The sequence below is a fragment of the Uloborus diversus genome, chromosome 1, assembly GCF_026930045.1.
Source record: "Uloborus diversus isolate 005 chromosome 1, Udiv.v.3.1, whole genome shotgun sequence".
Classification (NCBI taxonomy): Eukaryota; Metazoa; Arthropoda; class Arachnida; order Araneae; family Uloboridae; genus Uloborus; species Uloborus diversus.
The window spans coordinates 202,921,547-202,944,329 of NC_072731.1; the positions used below are offsets into that span (position 1 = coordinate 202,921,547).

General features: G+C 32.6%; 1 pseudogene; it reads left to right on the plus strand.

Annotated features, from left to right (window-relative positions):
* LOC129234138 (nephrin-like) overlaps nt 1–22,783 on the plus strand; it is a 356,279-nt pseudogene that overhangs the window by 135,025 nt on the left and 198,471 nt on the right.

Here is a 22,783-nt window from a genome sequence, read left to right on the forward strand (position 1 = left end):
CTGTATTCAGCATTGAATATGTATTTTCACTTCTTTAACTCACATAATATGTACCTCAGATCCAGACTAAGTCCAAAAATGACCATTTTTTAAGTTATTACGACTTTACATCTAGAATTTTATCCCGCATCGAGTCATCACAACGTAATTTTATCAAATAAAGTCCTTAATAATTATTTATCAGCCTAAAAATGCATGAGACTTTGTATACGCAAGACGAAAGTTTTTTTTTCTCTTTCGCAAAGTAGAAATAATGTGACTTACGTTTTTCTGGCTTTGAGGTATGAAAATAAAGCATAAACAACTTTTACATTAAATTTAAAAATTTTTACTTCTTTAACTAGCCAGAAACTAGTTTAACCTTACACAAAACTACATCCTTTAACCCCATAGTTACCTTGAACGTGAATTATGCTTTACTTTTCAAAAAAAAGTTTAAACCATGGAAATCCATTAATGTCTGACAAGTGAAAGATCAATGGAGCGCAAATACCTCTGGTAAAAGTTTCGGCCATTTCCTTTCCAACAGGAATCAAAATGTATCACTTTGAAACCTCCTTTGAAAGTGTTCCCCCGCGGATACTTTCAAATTCAAGAAATTCACTGGATGTTCTTTCCTTTATCTCCAAAGATCGATTGCAGCGTTGTTGTTGCCCTACATTTTTCAGAGATCCAATCTGTTAAAGGGCTTCAAAAATAAATGAATGAGGAATAATGGTTGCTTATTACACCGGTTGAAACGAAATTGCTACAAATAGATCGAAAAGTAATTTTCCGGTTTTCCATCCTTTCATCATTTGGAGGGAAAAGAGCCATTCTTTACTTTAGTTGTGGTCAACTCCAAAAGCTTTTCAAATTTTGGTTCTTGCGTTGGGGAAATTTAAGAATATTGCATCAAAGCGTAATTTTCTTTTCCAGTACTGTCTCATTTAACTTACTGTCAACACATCTCACTTTTCCATTAGAAATCTTATGCAAGTCATCTTGATCAGAAAATCACGTATAGAACGATAAAAATGTAGTGCAAACGCTATGGCAAAGTCAAAACTTTTCGCCCCCTTGAGAATCAAATGCCATGAATAGGTAACTAATCTTGATATTGACAGAAAAATAGCCGAAATTGTCATCAGACTAAGAACAAAACATTATGAAAACGTGAAAAGTTCAGTAGTTGGGTCAAAATATATCAAAATTGCGGCAACTGCATCGACGAGGAAAACACACCACATCATGTTTCTAACTACTCTGCAGTCGCTGCTAGTCTTCATATTTTAAACTATCCAATGGAGGAAGATTTATACCACGTCACATACTGTTGAAGCACACCATAGGATGTAATTCTATTGAGAATTCGACACAAACAACCATAATTTTTTTTTTCTTACTAAGAAGCATGATGATGCAATTTATATTTAATTCAGTGCACGATGAAAATCGGAAGCGTTCTACCGTTCAACAAACATAACTTCATTGTTTTCACGCATGGCTCATTATCATGGGCTTCTAAGCTATCTCTTACACTGTAGGTGCCTAGATGAGAAGGGTTTATGGAATAATTAACGAATACAAATACTAATACGAAAGTGACGACTAGTATTAGCCTCTCTAATCTGGTTCAAGTTAATTTATTTATCTCATATGCAGATCAAGAGTCTACTTAAAACATTTCATCACATATCAAAAATTTATGTATAAATCTAAGAAAATAAGCAATATGCTGCATAATTATACTTTAAAAAACAGAAGAAATAGTAAGTTTCTGAAACGAAAGGATTGGAAGTCTTAGGATTTAGAAAATGGAACCACCAATCTTCCCTCCAAGATTTGACACTAGGTTTCCTGCTTAAACATATATATATATATATATATATATATATATATATATATATATATATATATATATATATATATATATATATATATATATATATATATATATATATATATAGATATATATATATATATATATATATATATATATATATATATATAAATTCTGTTTCATCTAAATTAACAAACATACATAGATCAGAATTGACTTAAATTTACTTACATGAGTAATTTTGAAAGAATTCCCCCAGCTTTGTGATCAGATACGGTTTCCGTGCTACTTTGTTTTACTCTTAAAATGATTTTTTTTTTTCCAATCGTCCTACTCTTGTGCAGGAATTATCAATCTTTCAGGCTCTGTGACCCTTTCAATACTGTTGTAAGATCACGCCCCTCCACATACACACTCAGACACACAATAGCAATTTCAAATTGAAGCTGGTTAGGACACTTCAAGCTGAATTTTAAATTAAAATATAGGTAGTTATTTCGTATACAAAATTCAATATTACTGCTCTTAACTTAATTTTTAGCATTTTATTTTTAGATAACGTGAAATCAAAGAATCATAGAAAAAAAACCAATTAATTTTATTTCTAGGTGAGGTTGGCAAAAACTACCGTCAACCATGTGAACACTGGCATTTGTACCATAATGAGCCAATCAATAGGAATTCACGTTGGTTAAGTTAGTTCTCTCGCGACTTTCTGGTTGTGTGGTGAGCTTTTTGCACTGCTGAAGAGGCTATATAGTAGCCTTAAAATTGCCATTTGCTGTATTTGCTTGAGAATGTATGCTTTATTTTCGTTGTTGTTGTTTTTTTTTTTTTTTTTTTTTTTTTTTTTTTTCAATTCACTCATATTGTAGCACAAAGCTTGTTTGATCATTTTTTTATTTATAATACAATTCGTTTTCGATTTTTACTTGATTTTTTTGTACTTTCACAATTCGTACAATTCTACGCCCTCCAGGGTGCGGGCTCAGGTTGAGAACCGCTGCTCTTATGGAATAGTTTAACGTGTTTTGTGTCTCAGGAGATTTTTCGTATGCAGTTGCCGTCGGAAGTCTTTCAACTAGTTCTTTGAGAATGGTATCCCGTAAATAAGCACCGATTCTTCCCTTTTTCGTTTTAGTCGACTAAACAATGTCTTTTTGCTTATCATCTCTACCTTTTTTTTTCTTTTCGTCAGTTTGTTTTCCACCAGCTTTTTTGGACATATTTCTGATAAAATAAAGATTCTTCCCCTTGATTCCCCGTTCTTGTAAAGAAAAAACGTTGATATCAACTAAGACATATCTCAAAAAGGACTAATACCTCCAACTGCAGAGTTTCATATTTGTTACTTCAAATTGTTCAAGGCCTGCATGTATGAGTTTTTAAAAGTCATATATAGAAATATATCGGACTTATTGGATAGACTGAAGTAATGGCAAAACCAGATATTGCTTTAGAAATTAACGCAACAATTTGAGTTTTCTCAGAAAACTAAAATGATTTTTTAAGTTAATATGTTGCGACGACGTCAAATTAGTTTTTTTAAAAAGTATTTTGAAGTTTTTTTGGGAATTCAGAGTTTAAAGAACCGGGTTCTCGTCGAAAATGAATACTAATAATAATACTAAAAATATTCCACGACGCTGCCTCAAAAACTTATTAATCAACAAAATAATTATTTTTAAAGTTTAGATGATCCAACTATTATTAATGAGGGGCATTGCAATGGAACATTTTTTTTATAACGTGTGCAGAGGCATTGTGTCTTCATAAAAAATAATGACAATGCCACATTATACGTTTCAATTTTTACTTTATCAAGAAGTAATTATGAAATTAACTGAGCCGTCAGAACAAATAATCGAAAATATGCTTTTTCTTTTGCCTCGAACTTACTTTACTCTCCCCTCATTTTCTCCCATACAACCTAATTTCCATCTCTTCAAAGAGTAAATATACAGAGTTAAGTTCAAAAAGTATCTTCATTAAAAATAGTTTCATATTTAAAATAAATTATCACATGAAAATGTTCCGAATGAACTTCGCGTAAAAATACAATAAATGAGAAGTAATTTCGCGAGAAATCCATACGCCATAAAAGTAAACGGAGTAAAAATTAGGATTTTGCGCATCGTCATCATAATGAATCACATTTTTTACTGTGGGGATCAAACATTCGCAATGTAAAGATGAAATCTTCAAAGTCAGATGGCGATTTCGGGAGCACATTTAGTGGAATAACTTTCTTACGTCATTACCTCACTTCACTGGTCCATGCTTATTTATGGCAATCATAAACAAACAGTGTTTATTATTTAAGTTTGGCTCGCTGTATCTACCAAAATTGCGCACTACTTATAAAATAATACGATTATAATTAACCTTGAATTTAAATATTAATTATAAGTAAGGTTTCGGTTACATACATTTGCAGAATATTGCTTTGTTGACTGCCTTCTTTGTGCAACATATTTTTTCATCTCCATTTGCAACAAAATATCATTATTTTTTCTTTTAGGAACCTGACACGAAAACATTCATTTGTGAAGCTAAAAATGCGCACGTTCCTGGAACTGCTTCAGCGACTCATAAACTGCGAGTTGTTTGTAAGTATATGCTTTTGCTTCTTAGTTGCTTGTATTTTTTCCCTTTTTTCTTGAAGGTTTATTTTTAGCATTTAATGTGCACATAAAATTTAGCACATGAACTAGGGTAGACCGCGGCACATTTACGAGGATTTTTTTCAATGAATTTTCAAATTTTTATGTTTGAACCTAGGAAATTTTAGACATTGTGCTTTTACGAAGCAGTTAATGAAGTCAAAATTTGTATATTCAAATGTTGCACAGTTTGTGTTTTTAACCGTAAAAAACCGTAGTCCAAGTCGGTTGCCTCGAACACGGGATAAGTTTACGCATCGAGTGGGGCACGTTTACGCATATTAAAAATGATGCCAATTAGTAAGTGAAATAGATATTTAACCAAATTTAAATATTTTATTTCTCTAAAAACACTTAAAAAATAAGAAAATCTCAAATAATTAATTAATAGTCCTAAAATCATAGGATTTTTCGCTAATTAAAAACAGAAACTATTTAGTCATCTTCTTCATCACTGTTAGATTTTACAAACAAAAAAGGTATTTCTTTTCGCATACTTGTCATGGGACTGCGTTTTACATCTCAGACATTTAACCCTGTCTTGTCCTGTTTTCGATTGGTTGTGTACTTTCAAGCAATATATGCAAGCACAATTTTCTACTTCGTAAACAGAATTGTTCATTAATTTCCTTTTTACAGAGTACTAACTTTTTCCCTGTCGTAGGTTTTAGTTTATTACTTTTTTTCTTTGATGTCTTCTATTTCTGCTTCAATAGAAACTTTCAAATTTTACAAATAACACTTTGTAGTCAAGCATTAGATCTTATTTAATTTTTCTTTCGGATAAAGTTTGTGCATGTATAATAGGTAGGGTCGAAAAACAATTTTTTTGAAATTTCGCTGACGGGTAGTGCGGAAAAGGCGCCATTGGTGGCACATAGTACTCACAAAAAAATTGAAATTTTTTGAACAATTCTTTCATCTGCCGCAATTGAGTTAAAGTTTTGGAAAAATGAAATTTTTTTATATTTTTTGAAAATTTTGTCGAAAAAAAAAAATAATTCTTTTAAATAATTGGTGGCGCAGAAAAGGTGCTACTAGTGTGACAAAGTTCACATAAAAAATTTGGATTTTTTGCAAAATTTCTTAATCTGCCATAAATTCTTAGAAATTTTAGAAAAATGATAAATTTTGATGTTTCAGCTAAAAATTGTGGAAATATTTTGTAAAATATTTTTAGCGATGGAGAGATCAAAAAAAGTTTATTATTCGCCCTAAAGTCACATTAAAAAATTAAATTGTGATTGATATTTATTTAGTTTGCCGCAAATACGGGAAAGTTTTGGTAATAAAAATAAATAAATAATAATATTTTTTTAAGGTTTGTAAAATCTTCCTCCAAAAGAAGATACGAGACATTTGATAATCTGCAATGAGAAATAGTTTAACAAATTATCTGCATTTTTATTTTTAAGAGATCGTTTGTGTTACAAATTAGTTATTTATTACAATTGAATTAAAAATGTGAAGTATATTAATTGAAAGTGCTGCACACTGCAGTGCAGGAGAGGGCTGTACAACGAGTTCCGCCCGCCCTCCCACCTACAAAATATTATATTCACATTGTTTTGCATTCTTTTTACAAAAAAATCCTTCTTCGAATCAAAAATTGGCATATTTTTCCTGGAATCTTTGTTGTGATAAAGGTATTTCTGCCTTCATGGCCACATACGTTCATAGACGCTTCTGTCACCATTTTAATCGTTCTTTCCACAGCTTGCGTGTGACTTGGAAAACGGACTGAAGCTTCATCTAAAATCGAGCCTGATTCTATATTTCTCTCGATCTCTTCGGATGTAAAAATCTTTGTAATTGGAGGCTCACAAAGATCGGTTGAGAGCCAGTTAATGCTGTCGTAGTACTCAGTAACCATAAAATTCAGTTTTGGAACCTTAAATTGCCTCACTCTTCCGATCTCTTTCTTCTTTGAAACGCGGCATTCTTTGATTCTTTTCTACCCCAATGTTCTGATTTCTTCGTTTTCGTCAATCACCATTACTAATAGTAAATTCTCAGGATCACTATAGTATGCATTCGTTTGAACCACCGAATGTACTACCTTCTTTAACTCTTCAGGGAGGAAGTTAGAGAGTTGAACTATTTTCCACAAATGTTTCGGTCCGTCCGCGCACCCTGGTCGTTTCTTCACTGCAAACCATACTGGCGCATAAACACGTACCACGTAATTCACAAGGTATTTCAGGGTTTCACTTGGCTCCAAGGTACAAACGTACAAGCGCAAAATTCTGAGTCGTGAGCCATCTAGACTGCGTAATGGGCCCTGGTAGTTTTTTGTTCTGCAGCTCTGGAGAGAAGAGTCCAGTCGAAACAGCTTCGCAAATATCAAACAGATATTTTTGATAAGTGCTCAAGTCTTCTGTGTTTTTCATTTCTGATATCCATGGCATAGGGATAGGCTCGAATGTTTGCACAACTAGTTTTTCACACTCCATTAGCTTGTCTTCGACTGTGCCGGAAAAAGTCTTAGGTCCACTTGTTCCTCCGTCCAACTTGTTCATCAGATGTCGGAGTGGGGAATTATTCTACGTCATTCAAATTTTTATGTGAACTTTGTGCCACTAGTAGCGCTTTTTCTGTGCCACTTATAATTTTTTTAAAATAATATTTTTTTTTACAATTTTTTCAAAAAACATCAAAAATTTGCTTTTACCGAAACTTGAACGCAATTGCGGCAAATGAAGGAATTGTTCAAAAAATTTGAAATTTTTTGTGTGTATTTAGCATCACTAATGGCACCTTTTCCGCACTACCCATCATCGAAAAAAAGAAAAAAGTCTTTTTCGACCCACCCTAATGTATAACATGTTTAAATAATTTAAATTTAGAGAATTCTTTAAGTATTTTGAAAGATGTTTTAGGGGTTTCTCTTAAAATGACAAAATTTAAAAGCAGTTCAATCATTTTAGTGTTTTGAATGTACCCAAACCTGTTTTTGTGTGCTTATTTTTTGTGCGGTTTAAGAAAATTCCACACAAACTGGGACTCAAGTGACGTCAGCTATCTTTAAGACGAGTACTTAATAGTGTAATTTTGTGCAATTTTTATGCAATTTTTTTATTCGGTCCTTATCTACCGCACAAAAGCATTTAAAGTGGTAATTACTTACTTTATCTATACGTTAGTTTTCAAAATGTAAGCAAACGTAAAAGTTGGACATTCCTTACTTTAAATATCATTTTACAGAAAAATTACTGAAATGCTGCTCCCTGATGAGTGTTTTTTTTTTTTTTCAAATGACCCCCTTTTGTTATTGTTTAAAAATATTTGTTTTTTTTTTCCTCTAATGTTAAACTAGAGCATTTTAAGCCAAGTAATATTTTAATCGAAGGTGTATGTGCACGGTGCATGGAATCTAAATTAAATTATTGTCCTCAACGTCTTTATAGATGCTCCTAAACCTCCAACGATCTTAGGATACGATGCAGGGACTGCTTTACGTGTAGGAGATATCCAGCGCTTCAATTGCGTCTCTGTGGGAGGAAACCCGGCAGCAACCCTACGATGGTTCAAAGGTGATAGAGAGGTAAATCATTATAACATTTTATTCATCTTAATGCTGAAATGGAAACACATAACTTTTTCTTAACTAGGAAAAAATAAATAAATAAATAAATAAATAAATAAATAGTTCTATTTGTCACTCTCTCCGAGTTGTCAAAAATCTACAGTAGAGAAAACAAAGAAGAATACACAAAAAAAAATTTGGAACTATACAGAAATATTTCAAGTTTTCTTTACATAACATCTCATAGATGTTTCTTCAAACCCGTAGTAACACGGCATACATGTATGCAATAGTTTCCAGTTCCCAACACATTCTGGTCCATATGGTAGTATCAACATTCTTGACAACAAATCCATGCTCGCATCTTTTCCTGCCCTGCCATGGGAATCCTTCCCATTAAAGGAAGCTTTAAAACATTATTAAGAATGTACTCTCTAATCTCTGGGTGGCCAACTACATTAAAATGGCCGAGGCTCTCTGAAGCACTTCCGTTCCAGTTTAGACAACAACAACAACATTTTTCACAGTACCTGTTAGTATTGTATACGATTTTGTACCATTTTTTAAATTTATTAGTATGTGATGTCTGACTCAGCGCAACTACGTCAAAGGCGAATCCGGGCTGTCAATAACGTTAATAATACCATGCTGAGTAGAGCGCGGATAGAACTGGACGATCTATTACTAATGTATGCTTTGTGACTCCTGTGAAATGGAGCTTCCATGGCTCTGTGGTAAACGCTTCCTGAAAGAAGCTGGATGCAGTGTGTTCGATTTTCACCAGCGCCCTGGGTGTGATTTCTCTCATTTGTGCCGTAAATATAACCTGTGTTGTCTTGTATGTCATTGAACTTTGAAAAATCTGTTATACTCTTACAGGCTGGGAAATACGCCACCCTGCGTGATTAGACATTAATCTCCAAAAATCTTCATAAGCAAACTAAAAAAATCTGTGAGTTATGTAAATAAAGCATAAACTGTTTTTTAATATTACTTTTACCCTTACTTTACTGTTACTTTTATTTCTTTATTTGTCGTAGATTTTTTTTTCCTGTAATGCTTAAAAATCTCAGAAGGTACCTGCTTTTTTTTTTACACAGACTTTCAAATATCTACGGAGGATGTCGCAACTAATTGTCCAAGAGCAAATCCTTTACGATTTAACCAAATATAATGCCCCGAAATGTGTTTGTGGAAGGTATTGCATATTTAATAATTCCTTTTTTTTTTAATTTTAAAATTGCGCTACATTAAATAGGTAGAGTCGTCCTTTTACGTTTCAAGCTATAACTTTAAGATATGTAAATTTATTTCCTTTTCCGTTATGTCTGGTTTGACGTTAAGTATGAGCGTTTTCAGTATTTATTCGGGTTCAATAACCATTAATGCCATTGAGTAAGCATGAAAACCAGGTTGGTAGGACGCAATATAAGGACAAGGGTGGAAAAACCAAACTCCTTCCAAAATAAATAGAAAATAACACACACACATATATATATATATATATATATATATATATATATATATATATATATATATATATATATATATATATAGGCGTGTGTGGGTTTGTGTATAATTGTGAACAGCGAAATATCTTCTGCTCATCTAGTACGAAATATGGTGGATTATACTTATTTAGCGAGGCACTGCAGAACATAATTTTATATACTCAAACAACGCTTCTAAAATCGTATCTGAATTGGTGAATTAAAAAATGAATTTTTCTTAAAATCCATCATTGTATTTTCGTAAGGGGAAGGAAGTAGTTCAATTAAATCTTTCGTGGAATTTAAATTTAGGAAAAATACTTTCTCCTAAAGTCTTCATGATAAAAAGCACCATTAGTTTCAATATTCTAAATTCCTTGAATTTAAAGAAAGCTATTTTTTATAATTAACCGAACCAAAAATAATTAATTTCTTTTCAGAGTTTAATTACAAACTTTTAGCGTTGAGGTGATAGAAAAAATTGCAGTTCTTTGGTAATCGTCTTAATGATTGCATAGCGTGCTTTTGATTATTTCGGGTAAATGGAAAAATATGTGTAGGGGATTAAAAAAAAAAAAAATAACGAAAACAAGTTCCAAGGTAATATTTTTGTTTTACTCTGGTAACCTTCAGCACTTTTAGAAATGCGAGACAAAAAGATCTGAGAAAGAGAGAAAAATTTTCTAGTTAAGTTCATAAGTAAAGCTTAAGAGAGAAGTTGAAAAAATATTTTTTTAATTAAAAGAATACCTTTAAAGTTCTCACAAAATAGTAATGTTAACAACATGAATATTACCACACTAAATATGCATTATGTGTTTTAAATGCGCGATAGCATTTCAACTTCTACACAAATTGTGAGCATGAGTACTATAAGGTTCATTCAAATTAAACCAGGTCAATGCGTCTAACTTCACATTAGACGTTAGACGATGCCACGCAACTGCATGTATGGACACACCACCTATTGGGAGAGAGACTGACCATTACGTAACGTTTCATATTGCACAGTGACAATGTGGTTTAACGCCGAAGAGAAAAGTGGTCACACAAGTTATCGCCCACTATGAAGCATGTCCTTTTTTGACCGCATGGGTCCACTCAGGGGGAAGTTGCCCAATCCATGGGCCCACTGCTTGTCGAGCTCCTGAAACGGGAAACCACCATCAATGCCCAGCGTTATCAAGCCCCTGTACAGATTCTTAGACGAGTCATTAAGTCGAAACTGCCAGACATGTTGTCCAAAGGCGTCCACATACGGCCAATACGGTGAAGACGACATTGCAGTATTTCCGGTGGGAAACGCAGGAGCTGGTACACCCACCGTGCAGACCTTTTACTGTGGACTTTTATGTTTTTGGACCGCTAAAACAAGCTATTCGCAGACGACACACCTGATATCGCGAATATCACAATGGATGACGAAGTATGCGACTGGGTTCAATTCTGGATACGATAGCAATCTACTTGCTTCTTCAAAGATGGAATTGACCGCCTAGTGTCGCAATGGGATAAATGTGTCAGCAGTTTTGGCGATTATTTTTGAGTAAATAAAATCGTAACCGTTACTTTAAGCTAGTGACCAGGTTTCATTTGAATGCCCCTTATATTTCTATGAATCACTGAATATACAACTGTACATGAAAAGTAGTCTTTATTCAAAAAAATACTTATCAAAACTTGCAATTTAGGTAAAATTTTATTGGTTGCCATTAGTAATTTATTGGTTGCCGACATTAACGCTCCTTGATCAACTCATTGATTAGGCCCTGTTTACATGACGCGATTGTGTCAGATCCAATGGGTTAAAAAATTCCGTAAACATGATGCAATAGCCATGCATATTTTAAATAATCAGTTCGGTAGTATTTCTATTGGAAATCCAAGATGTTGCATATCTCTCGCTCATAATGTTGTCAATAATTATAATAATTTAAAAAGATATACATTGATAAAACTAACATGATTTTTTGATGGATTTCTTAAAGCATTCATCAAACACATTTCGGTGTACTCAATTCAAGAACATCGTATTTGATTATCAAGTAAATTGAGTTTTTATCACCTTTATGGTTTCGTATTTCAAAATACATGTTACGTTTTATTGCAAAGTCAGTTGTAAAATTGAAGATAAAGTATATGATTTATTTCTCTTAAACAAACGCTATAACCCATGAAGAAGTTTAAAGGCATTAAATTTCGGAAAACTTTGTCTTGAATAATATGCACTTGAAGTATATTATGCTATTAACATAAATTGCGACACATTGTTAGCTACAAAGCGCATCCAAATAGTTTTTTTCCTCCTACTTTTTTTATTTTGATACGTGATAATTAATTTAATTAGGATAACTGACTTTTAAGTGAATACAGCTTGAATTTGACATGATCTGCCAAACACAAGGAAATGATAAAATAATTAAGTAAAATGTAGCACCAACCAGGATCTAATCTTATCGTAACCCGTTTTCGTATTGATAGATGGAAAGAAATTGAATCAGAAGATAAATTTCTGAAGTTTCTGGAAAAACCTACGAACATAATTAGTAAATATTTATTAGAAATAGACAAAATTTTAGAAGAAAAAAAACCGTACACTCTTTTCATTTGCGAGCCGCATTTTACAACTTTTAGCTCTGAAAGAAAGAGGAAACTCAAAATTGAATCGTCACAAAAAAAAATAATAATAATAATAATAATAATAAAACATTGATTGTAGTTTACCTTTTGCACTACAATCAGTAAAAATACCAATGAACTAGTCTTCCTCATTAAACTACAACGAACTAGATCGAATTTTATGTTCAGTAGAGATTTATCTTTTTACTTGAACATCATTGCAATATGCGTTTGTCAAAAAAGAAACCTAGGAAAGATGTATCAGTTATTTCTGTTTTAAGTAAATTTGCTATTCAACCAAGCATAGGAAAGTAATTTTATAAGGGATAAAAAAATGCAGCATTTTTACTAAGTTCAAAACACACAGAGAAGTGTAACTTTCTCATGTCTTTCGCAAATAATATGCAAAATTCAAAGGGGTTCCTTGCGTCAATGATTATTATGTGCTTAAAATAATCTTTTAAATTTGACGTCGCTGATAAAATTCATTGCCTCCACTGGTGCTACATGCTCTTTTCCGCTTTCGAATGGAAACCACAATCGCTGTTGGAGAAATATCATCCTTCAGTTTAACTGATCCTTCAATTTAACTGTTTTTTCATTGAGCCGGTTCGTTAAGTCTTGCAAACTGTTAATTTCCATACGCTAAACTTCTTGTTCCAAGAAGCTTCGAGCAAAGAAGTTCATTGGAATCAGATCTGGCGTTCTAGATGGTCAAGAAACTTGAACATGCAACCAATCCTTCGCGGATTCAGGGTCATCTGATAATCAGCACATATTTATAAATTAGGGAAAGTCATGTTTTAATACATGGCTGATAAACTTTTAGATGTTAAGTCATTCGAAAAGAAAAAAAAAAAAAGATTGCCATATTTCTCGGATAAAAACTTTTGTCGGATGCCTTTACGACCAAAAGCGTGAATTGAAAAAGAAAAAAAAAAAGATTATTTAAAGGCGCGAAACACGGGTCTGTAATAGATTATAATTTGGGCATTCAGAACCTTGCTCATCCTACTATTACTTTGCTCAGGCCCGGCTCTTGGGGTAGTCGACCTAGGCGGCCGTCTAGGGCGGCAGATTTTACGGGCGCCAAATTTCGAAATTGATTTTTTTTTTTTTTTTAAAGAACATGCATGTATATGTTTCAGCGCCATAAGATTCAATGGTCAATGCTAAAAAAATATTAATAACAATGATGATAATTTAGAGTGTACCCGTGCTTGGATCTGCTAAACATAGCTTGGAATTAAACTAGAAATTCAATTTACTTTTACAGGTGGCAAATTCCGCAATTTAAAAATTTGAAAATATTAAGACTGCGCCATAAGATGCACTACTTTTATGTTAATAAAAGTATAACTTGAAGTGTGTACCAGTGCTTGGATGTGCTAAACCCAGTTTGGAATTTAACTAGAAAACTCCCTTTGTTTGTAAACACTTTATTATTTTTATTTTATTAAAATATCATTATTTTATGTTATTATTATTCAATGGGAAAGGGGGAGGGGCACTTGTCAATATCGCCTAGAGCGGCCGAACTACTAGAGCCGGCCCTGACTTTGCTCCACGAAAGTTTTGGTTCACTCTTTACTTGTGTGTAGTCATACATCAGAATGTTAGTGAATGGAAAATACAGAAATTTTCAATTTACTGATTCGTTTTACTTAACATAAAAAAATGAAAAATAAATGCTATCTCAGTTCCACTGAAAGATGCAAGATTAAAAATAAAATAGGTTGTTGTGTACGTGTGTTGCACAAAACATGTTACTATTGTACGATTGTGTGTTGTGTATTGTACACATGCAAAGAAAAAACTTTAAAAGATGATTTTTTTTTAATTTACAAGCTATAATGGCATTTTTAAGGGGGGGGGTGTTAGTCTGGAAAAGTGTCATTCCAGTACAAACATTTTTTCCCATAGCCAAATCAAGTAATTGAAGCATCAATATCTCTCATCCTATTTAATACTGTCGTGCGAAGGTAGAGTGCACCTACGGCAAATTTTTCATTTCTCACTGATTTGTATTTTTTTTCATCATTTGTGCTTAAGTTTTGTTGTATAAGCTTGCTCATTTGGTTCCCGCTGAAAATAAAGCAATAAAAGAAAAAAAAACATCAAATTTCAACATTCCCTTATAGTTAGTATACTGCGTTTAACCTTTTCACGGCGGAATACTGCCAAAAATGCAATGTGAAAAGTTGCTTAGAACTTAATATAAAGAAATTCAGAAAAAAAAAAGCTTCGTGGTACAGACCCCCCGGGGTACGTTTGAATGAACTTTTTCAGAGTTGTAGGTGCTATGGGGCCACCTGGCTATCGGGCACAAGCAAACAAAGAAATATCGATCATTTAAGTAAATAGATATAATTATCTATAGAAAACTTAATCATACGCCTATTTCTTTAGTGCAAGATCTCGTCATGATTGATAGAAATTCCTTACAAGAGAACAAAAAAACTGAAATTTATGTGTAGGATTTTCACTCGATAAAATATTTTCCTCAATTTTTATCTCAGTGAGAAATGATAATGGTACTCGCAGCCGGAAACCCTAGAATCCATGAAACAGGAATCAAAGGATGACCATGGAAAGAGAAAAGTTATAAAACTGACTTTCTCTCTCAAATACGATCGAAGAAGCGAGCGAGTTTCTTTATTTGCAGAAAATCAATTTTCTTAGTTGATATAAAATAATAAAGCATGAAACCTTACCATAAATCTGAAGCTCCAGATATATCCAGCGCCTTTTATCTTTCGTTTGTCGTATCGCAGTAGTTTTTAAAGTTTTCTCACACGCTTTATTTGATTTCTGAAAGAAAATATATACACAAGAATAAGGGAATTGTTTTATACTGCTCAGTGTAAAAGGAAGCAACTTTTTAATAAGAAATAATTTTATGTTTGGCATAAAATGTTAGAAATGTTTTTTATTTTCAACAAGATTCACGAAATTTTAAACTTGAATGTTTAGATATTTTCACCAAAACAAAAAAACAGTCTTTGCAATATGTACCGTTTTATTGTTGGTTTAATGGTGGCTGAAGTATCCTGGTCCTGAGAAAAGCTAAAGTGATCAGATAATATAAAAACATTGTTTGTAAATTTCAGGTATACAATTATTTTACCATTAAGTAGAAACGCCGATTGAAACAAATAAAATCTTTTAGTAAAATATCCATCTTTCAGTTTAATAAATCAAATCTTTATTCATATTTCTGTTGAAATTTAGTCTAGTTAGAACTAATTTTAAAAAATGGCAGAATAATTGTGTATCTCTAAAATTCTCTGTTTTTAAACTTCATTTTTCTTTGTTTTACGCGCAACAAGAATTAATGAGCAAGGTTTACAACACTTTACATAAACTTATATTTAAGTTTAATACTCCGTTAATTGTAGGGGTTGACGATTGTATGATTGGCTGTTCTATATTCGAAGATTATGCATTGCTAACTATGTAGACTCTACGTTGAAATAATATAAAAATCAAATATTCCATTTCAATTTTTAAAATGTGCTTAACAATTCATACCCTTTTCCATTTCTTCCGAGTAGTAAAAGTATATATATATATATACAGGGGCGGACTGGCCAGGTCGGCTAGTCGGGGATCCCAGACTGGGCCAACCGCTGAGTGGGACACTTCAAGCATTTTTATTTTTTAAATTTAACTTAATACATTTAAATTCACGCCTAACATTTTTTAAAGTTTTGAAATAATTTAAAAACAAACATGTAATTTGCTTACTCTATGGGAAAAAGCGTTTGGAAACAGGATTACATTTTTTCCATCCTAAGTAGGGACAACGTAAAGAGCCGAAGTCCACACGTGCGAATGCTTTCCTCTCTTATCAACTTTCTCTCTAGTTTTTAGAGCCCTGGAAGCCATGGCTCCACACTGAGGAAACGGGAAGGGTCCGAAGAAGTTAGGGTCGGACGCGGCCTGAAAGAGGGGCCGGGACGAAAAATGAGCGTTAAAAACTTATATTTGTACGTCTATTATCAAAATTTGAAAGGGCCTGTGCCATCAGACAATGCGGCTCCGGCCTTGCTATAAGAGCTTTTGGGTGCTTATATATGAGCCTGGGAGTGCACAAGGGGGGGGGGGTAGAAGGGACATCTGCTGGCCCGGTTCTGAGCCTGAAGGGGCCCCGATATTTTAAAATGAGGGGTGAAATATGTGTAGGGACGTAGGAGTAAACAATATGGAGGGGACCTCTGTAAAAGTCATTCTTGACGGGCCCTAAAATTTCTATGCACGCCTCAAGACAAAAAGGAGAAATGAACTGAAATCTCCAATTAGAGACCCCAGCTCAAGAAGTGTTGAAATGAAACATGAAGGGACTTCCTCCTCTTCACTTTTTCGTGTTCAAAATTAACAATAGATCAAAAAGTGATAAAATTGATTGATTAACGTGTTTATTGGACGAAGAATTGTTTAGTAAGAGTAGGTTTAATAGTTTTCTCAAGTTATCTATGCTACTATTATAAAGATGAATTTTTTTTTTTTGTTGTTTTGTATCAAATAGGTTCCAAAATTACTGAACCTATTTTAACCATTTTTTGACAATAAAAAGCTGCATTATCAGGAAGTTACATAGACAATAGTTTATTCCTAAAAAGGTTATTTGATGTTTTATGTACTTTTTAGCAGTTTTTAGTATTTAATTATGTAAATTTTAGCCCATGTTAAGCGAGAACTGAAATAAATATTCAACCCGTTGCCAAAGGACAATATGAAATTCAACTCTGCTTTCTGTTGTGAAAATTTCCTGCTTTGATTCATTAATTGAGAAGAGATAAAAGACGAATGAGTAAAGCTTTCATTTTTTGAAGCAACGATCTCAATTCACTTGAAATATTTTATAGTGGGAAAGAAATCGTGTTTCTTGCTAGGTCCACGTAAAACGTGTCTTCCTTTCGTCGCAAATGAATCTGCAAGTACTGTACATAGCAACATTTGATCCCTGCTAAAATCATCTGATTCTCGACGCCACTGGCAAGAAGACGTTGAAGGTTATCAAACTAATCAGTACATTATTAAAGGAAAAGATGGTCGAATTTGAAAAAGAGACAATTCTTATCTCCGTCCAGGTAAATCACAACAGGATGTACACTAAAGATCAGTAGATGATTTTTATCCTTGACTGAAAGAACAAACCATGTACGCTTGGAAAAATAGTTAATGAAAACAATCCTCAGCCAGAGAGCGTGATTATCGTTTAAACGCTTTCGTTCAAAAGATCGAACTGCTAATCGATCGGAGTTCGCTTCACTAGCTATTCAACTAGGTTACGGTTGCGTAGCCGCTTGGCGATAAACAATAGTGTTGCGAGATTATTATATTTAAAACTACTGTTAACCTACTTTAATGTATTTTTTGTTTATTCGGTGAAATATTTTTAATTGCAAAGAATTGTTTATAGGTTTTTAAAGGGTGTTTAAGCATTTTAGTTGAAGAAAATGATTATTTTACATTAAGATTAGGTTTTTCGTTTATTCAAGGGATATTTTTTCCTTTCCCATTTTTTAAACGATAGATTTTCGATAGTTAAACGATGAATTTTCGTACGTTGCCTAAATTTGCGTTTTCAAAATTGCAATGTCAAAAAATTCTAGGAACAGTCTCCGAATCCTGATATTTCTTCTAACGTCATTCAGGATAGCCTGAGACGCGTTTTTCGCTTTTCAATTACGAACATTTTGGGGACCGTGTTCGTGTCCCGAAACCTCTACCCATTAATGTTACTACTTAAGATGACCTGAAATTTCATCTTTAAGATTCTGGTTTCAAAAAACTTCGAGGGATATCCTCAAATTTTCCCTTTTCCTCTCAGTTAGCGTCTCCAAGCTAGCCCAAAAGTTACATTTTTAAGACTCTAATTTAAAAAAGTTTATTGGATGCATTCGGGGAGTTCTCCCGAAAGCATCATTTTGAATAACTTTACCCCAAATTTGAAAAATTATGTGAAAAGAGAATCCTGAGGTTGGTGTTAACTTTTTGTGACAGTAAGACTTCCCTCAAGTCTGCAATTCTGTTTTTCAATCTTTAATGTTGAAAAATTTAAAGAAAGAGTTCGAGAATTCTTCCTAATTCATTAATGTTACCAATATTCATTAATGTTGACTGAAATTACGTTTTTTAAGAATTAAACTCTGAAAAGTTTTCAGAGAGAAAGTTATCGAGACATCACCATTTCCTTAAATGTATTCCCCACAGCTAGCTTACAATTTTGTACCCCCCCCCCCACACACACACTCTTCTCTGTGTTGTAACCATAGTAGTTAATATTCCCATCAAAGCTATAATAGCACTTAAAAAAAATTCTCAGTATTTTTCTTATCTTCAGGACAAATTGCAGGTTCTTCATAGTTTTATTTCAATTCCAGTTCAGTTTTCAATGTATGCGTAGTGACTGCAAAAAATAAATTGGAGAAAAAAATTGAAAGAAAAAAAAATAATAAAACATAAAGCAATAAAAGTTTCAAGTAAACAACTGAATATTAAGTTCGTTAAATTAATTATTTAGTTTACAATACAAATTCTTAAGGAATATATAACTATGGGGGGAAAAGACCTTTAATAAAAATTTTAGTTTTTTTTTTTTTGAATCTAACAACTTTTCTTCGATTAAAAGTAGAGTTTTTGTTATCTAGTTTCAACTTAACATAGGAAGCATCGCTAAATTGATAACAAGCTGAAAAACAACAGTATTAGAACAAAAAGTTCTCCACTGAGAAATTCACGGAGCAATAACTATTGAAAAATGCTGATAATAAAGGAGATTCCTCTCCTTTTGGTGTCATCTTAAATTTCCCGTTCCTGAAACAAATGTCTACTTTGGCTGAAAAATGAATATTTTACCTTTCTGGGAAGGAAGAAAAATCTTCAAAAGTAGTGTTTGTGGAAGAATCTGAGACTCTTTCCCCGTCTAAGATCCACGAACTCGAGATGAAATAGAAAGCGGGGAAAGTCATAAAAATGTCTCTTGCTTCAGTAGTAAAATAGAAAGCGGAGTTTCTGAAGCTGAAAAAACAACTTCAGCAGTTGGTGGAAAGTTTGAAAAAAAGTGTGGCATGTCTCTCATAAATCCGTGACCTCAAGAATTATCCAGATACAGTGTTCAAACTTTAGGTGATTGTCTAACTTTCGTTCTTCATACACATACAAAGAATAATGGAGCATGGTGAGATTTTTCTTCTCTTTTTAAAAATTTTCCTGTAAAAAGATATTGCGCATTAGCTATTTTGCTAGCATTTCACTTTATCAATAAATACTTTTTGTTAGCTATACAGAGGTAAAATACTAGCACTACATGTTTACTGATATTTTTGGCGTATGTTTTGTATTTTATATATGTTTTCCTTTTTTCAATAAACAACGTTTTATTATGTAGTTCAAAGTATTTTTAAAAATTTGTAAAATAAAATAAAAATAATACGAATGATAACAATTAAATGATTTTTTTTGTTTATCAGAAATAAATATATTTTTTAAAACACGTCAATTACAAGACAACTGCTGCTGTAAACTTTAAAACACACTTTTACATGTGTAAATAGCATTTGTTAATTACTTTATACGAAATATACATAACTTGAGGATGTGTGTCTGTGTGTGTGTGTACAATGTTATATATTATAGGTGTAACCGTTTGGCGTACAAAAATGAAAGTGTAAGCAAAACCGAAATGTTTTTAAATATTTTAAAACAATAAAAAAATAGGGATTCTCGCTTTTGTGCACGCCTGATGGCGAATCAAATTTCAACATAACACACATATGTGTGTGTGTATGCGTCGTTAAATAGAGTGATCGATATAGATATTTCTTAAAAATTAATACATTAAAATCAAATAGTTATGTATTTTTTATTGTATAGCCTCTTCACTTGAAATTAATTGTTACCACCTTAAGCCGTTTGTGTAATGTGTAATTTCCAGGCTAATTGGTGTCTTTTTCACAAGTTTCTGTTTAAAAACTAAAAAATATAAAACATCCATCAATCTACGTCAGTGCATTTCATTTTCAACACCCTTACATGCCTCCATGTTTGCTTTCTCAAAAACCTCAGTTTGAAAACAAATCTAGCTCTTTTACACCAATATAAATAGCGCGTTCATAAATAGATGAAAAGTACAATTTTGAAAATAAGGGTACTTTACTAAAGATTGTTTGCTGTGGTAATGGGGAAAATTTATGAATAAAATTTGAAAGCGCAATCATAAATGTCGTGATAATGCGCATTTCTCGAGTAACTTAATTATAGCGTTTCTCCTTTTGCGAAATGAAATGCGCAATGGAATTTATTTGAGCAATAACTTATGGGATAGAAAATTTCATATCCTCGAAGGAAAGATATGATTCTCTTTGAAGATAGTTCATGACATTTAATTTTATTTAAAACCAGATAATAGCTATCAGCACTCATCACACTCACTCAAAACCACAACTATTTCAAGAGATTTTATCTCCCTACTCCACTCACAGAACCAATTAATCGCCATATTTGCCCACATGAATGACATTAACAGCTGTTTCTTGTTCGATCAAAGATGATTTTTTTTAGAAGAGGGGCAAAAATGTGCCTTGAAACAACTAAAAAACCATAAGGCATCTATTTAGAGGTAAGGTAAGGGTTAGAGGTAAGTTAGAGGTAAGTACACAAATTTAATGTTTATACTACTGGGATTAGCACCAAAATAGGAAACTTTTTTTTTTGCAAACACTATGTTTCTGTTATAACAACAACTTGCCAGGATTTATTTCAGTTGAAAAAACAATAATTGATGAATTCCAACCAGGAGATAATACTGGCAATTGAATTATTAATAAATGTTCGCGTATACTATGTCTGAAGTAGATAGGGAAAGGTGGCCCAAAGTGGGTAGGTTTTCGAAGAGCCCTCGAAAATTGCAGTTTTTGGACTTTTATCGCAACAATTTCGGCTTTAATTAATAGCAGGGTTCTTGAACTTCAAAATAAAAGTTATTTTTTGTATTATTTCAAAACCAATATTTATTTATTATTAAACTTTAAAAACATTTGAAAAACTAGATGTGTCCTACCAGGGAGCCCAAAGCGGGTAAGCTTAACTAAATGTGATTTGGTACATTTGCCAATCAAATATGAAGTTATAAATGATAAAAGTAGTTGACTAGCTACCTGCCATTACAAAATAAGTGTATAAAACAGTTGTACTTATCCAATTTAAAGTCAGTACATTTGTTTGTAAAACAAAAAGAAATAAATGATTAAATTAATAGACTAATTAAATTATAAATAAAAAATTTAAAAAAAAAATAAAAAATTGTTAATAATTAATTGCCATCCTAAAAATTAACTTTTTAAAGCTGTACTTATCCTATTGAAATAGAAAATCTAAGTCAGCATACGAGTCAAAAAAGTATAAATAAATATATGATTAAATCATGTATCCGCTTTGCCCGAAGGCACGTTTTTTATTTCAATAATTATGACCTTAGATTTAAAAAAGAAACAAACGAAATGACGTTCGTAGTTTGTAGGTGAATGGTGTCAGAATAACATAATATTATTGAAAATCATTCGACTAATTACAAGTTACAAAACTTTTTTTAAAAAAGAAAAGTACCATTTTTTTAAAATTTTAAGTCTGGTTGCGCCATGTCGCTGGGACTGAGTAAAACCCGGGGGTGTTCATGTAAAACACGACATGCCGTATGCATCGCCTCTTACATACCATGGGGGAGGGGGGAGCATACGAAGGCCTACCCGCTTTGGGCCACCCTCTCCGACTATAAATTACAAATTGTAAAGGATTATTTATGTTGAAAAACATAATTCAGGATTTCAAACAGTATGAAAGATAATTCTGAAAATCCTAATAAATATGCACGCATAATATATCTGATATGGATTTAAATGAAAGGCAATTCATTTTAATCGAGAATAAAAGTTACTCAATGCAAGTTTTAAATTCTCTTATATTTACCATTTCTCATAGGCAGTGGCGGCTCGGGCCTTGAAAAAATGAATGGGCCAGATCATAGGTGCACTCCCCCCCCCCCCCCCCCCGCATTTTGAAAAAAGATAAAGAAGTTTTTTTTTACATTTTTTTTAACATTTAAACTTTTTTGAAGTAATTAATTGTTAAATAAATAAAATAAAATTAATTTTTCAACACAGGACAAGGACAAGCTACAAAATACTTTAACTACTAAGTAAATCACGAAAGATATTTATCTCATGTTTATGTCCATGATAGCCGGCAGAGTTGTGCATTTTCACCCTCTGAATTTTAAAGATAAAATTTAATTAAACAGATAAGGAAAATCTACAAGATACATCACGAAATTTATTAATCTTACGTTTATATCCAGCACGCTTTCGGCGCTGTGGTACGCCTCCCTTGCAGCACCGGTAAAGAGCTGCAAGGGCGGCACTTTCACCCCCCTGACTTTCAAAACAAATAAATAAATTTTAAAAAGCAATATAATTCTAAAATTTTTAATAGTAATATTATTTTTAATTTTTTAATAGCCAATATTATGAGTGAGTAAAATTAATTTTATTTTAAGCAGAGTACAAATTACAATTTAAAAACCAGTAAAACAATTCTTAGCGATTTACTTGCGGGTGCTTTCTGCATATGAATCTGCCGGTGCCCATGGGCCAGATTCAGA